The 2,463-nt window shown below is 49.4% G+C and overlaps 1 pseudogene; it reads right to left on the bottom strand.

The window, feature by feature from the left end:
• Window positions 1-1,248: 1,248 nt before the first annotated feature.
• LOC103994920 (uncharacterized) lies at window positions 1,249-1,859 on the bottom strand (annotated as a pseudogene).
• Window positions 1,860-2,463: the final 604 nt, after the last annotated feature.

Genomic DNA, 2,463 nt, shown 5'->3' with positions numbered 1-2,463 from the left:
CACCCCTCAAGGCCTAGCAACATGCTAAACTCGTTGCACACTTCAGCCTCCTCCCGACGTATCCTTTGCATGCCGAAGAGAAAGTTTCAATGCTCCATGGCGCCGAGTCTCGGTCGCCTTGGGATGGCCACGAACATTCCATCGTCCGTATACAAGCCCATGCATGAGTACCAAATTCTTTGAGTTAGCAATTCCCCTCACCTCTGTGAGCTTTGCATAACTCTTTTGGTCATTGAACAACTCATTCCACCTTGGATGGTCTCATTCTTGCCAAGCGCCTCGCTTGCCTAGAGCACCATCAAGTATAGTTGTCAACGTTGAGCTGTAGCTCAAACTCAGCCATCCCAACCTTTGTGCGCTCCGCATTCTTCCAAGCTTGCCTGTTCTCGTGGTGCCTCTTGCGCGAAGGGTTGGCCATTCCTCAGAATGCCAATGTTAGATGCTCGCTCCTCTGAGCGACTCTTTTCCCTACATCTCTATGCCCGTTTTCCCTTAAACGGTCGCGCGTTGCTGACTGCCCTCAATGCAACCCCGCTAGGTCCCCCACATTTGCATGTCAAGTGTTTCTATGAGTGCTTGTCCGGCTCTGATACCATAATGTCACGACCTTAGCTGGTTTTGCCTAAGGCGTGCGGCACCCTCGCGCGTCCGTCCGCAAAGGTCAGCCTCCTCGAAGCCTCCCATTGTCCCTTAGGACCAGCAAAAGAGAGAACGGGTTAAAGAGAACGCCTCAATCGGGATCCACAAGCAAATATGTCCGAAAAACACTTCATAGACAATGCAAATTACAAACAGACTTTACAAGCTCTGAATAGTTACACAACAAAGGGTAAAATGGTCCATTACAGACCGAAAAGCTCTCGCACGTGTCTACATGACACAACCTTTATTTACAAGCCTAAAGAGGCCACCAACCCAACTAACATGGGACTATTTAGCCTTCGGCCGCCCCTCTACCTGCTGTACAAGGCATGAACATACCAAAAGACAACGGACAGACATAAGCATTACATCCAACATCTTGTTTAGAAGTTTGTCCGTTACAGTGCGTCGCCACAGTTCTATGCACTCTCACTGCACCCATTGCCCTCACGTCTTCTCCTTTTCCTTTTAATAATTAATCTAGGTTCAAAAGGTCTAATTATCCAAGCGCACATATGGGCTGAACCGAACAGGATCATAGAATATGATTGAGCTTAGTGTGTATAAGAAATATGGACAAGCTTTTTCAATATCAGACCTTGAATTTTACATTCTCAGATAGCTGAAGACGAACTGGGCAATCTAGAGCTCCGTGATGGCCTGCTTCCAGCACAGCGGCCAGCAACAGTTCGTGCTACTGGAGAGGTAGTAGGCATACATCGCGACGTAGACGACGGCGTTGGTCACGAGGGCGATCGGCATGAGGGACTGTGAGGTGGAGAGCCAGACGTAGCACATGACAACGACGACAGTGTGGTGGTTGGTGGTAGGCGTGGAGGAAGGTGAGACCACCACGACCGACGAGGAGGATGAGGAAAGAGTTAGCGAGTTCGTAAAGCTTGGAGAGGTAGAATACATAGGTTCAAAAAAAGGGGCACGTCGCGATCGGTGTCGGATCGGGGGGGAGCGAAGGCGGGCGGCGGCTGAGAGAGCGCAGTCAGCTGCCATGGAAGCAGAGAGGTCTAGGAAGACAAGGTTGTGGGTGGAGGAGAGGAGGGTGAGGAGGACAGGGGAGGGGCACGGTAGGGGAAGGTGGCGATGGCGACAATGGGGACCGAGGCACCGAACGTCTCGTTGGGCCTCCACTCGAGGGACTCGAACGTTGGGTGCTCCACCAACCACCAGTGGAGCCGCCCGTGCACCCACGACGCTGCCATTCCCCCTTTCTTCTTCTCCTCCTACTCGGCTGTGATGCTCATCGTAGGGCCGCACGCATAAACGGATTTCCTTCGAGACAGGAAGCAGCCAACGAAGGGCTATCTACGTATTGCCCTTGAAGTTTATTGTTTTTAGCATCCATCCTTCTATTTTAAAAAGTTATATCACCATCCTCGTAATTATTGCCAAAATAAAATAATTAAACCTATTTATCGACATTAGTTTTACTAATAAAAATATAAAAAATAATTTTAATATTTGATGGTCGACGACATCAATGATGGACGATAGCACCGCTAGCGTCAGTGGTGGCATCACTTGTTCATGGACGCCCTCTGATCCATCTCCTTCATCGTTGTTAGCCCGTCGACCACATCCGAGGAAGCACAACATTGCCTTATTCGACCCCGCGAACAAAAAGTAATTCTCCAACAATAGCCATATCTCAGCGTCGCCCTTGAAGTAGAAGGTTAACTCTAGTAGATCCACCTCTATCGCATTTGGCGATAGAGTGAAGCATAGACACAATCTTATTTGGTCCTCTATGTCTACGAACCGGTTGTATTGATTCACCATGCTGTCATGGATTTTGTTGGTTTCGCC

The sequence above is a fragment of the Musa acuminata genome, chromosome BXJ2-8 (assembly GCF_036884655.1).
Source record: "Musa acuminata AAA Group cultivar baxijiao chromosome BXJ2-8, Cavendish_Baxijiao_AAA, whole genome shotgun sequence".
NCBI lineage: Eukaryota > Viridiplantae > Streptophyta > Magnoliopsida > Zingiberales > Musaceae > Musa > Musa acuminata.
The sequence above is the reverse complement of the archived record's forward strand: the minus strand, read 5'-3'. Positions and strand labels throughout refer to the sequence as shown.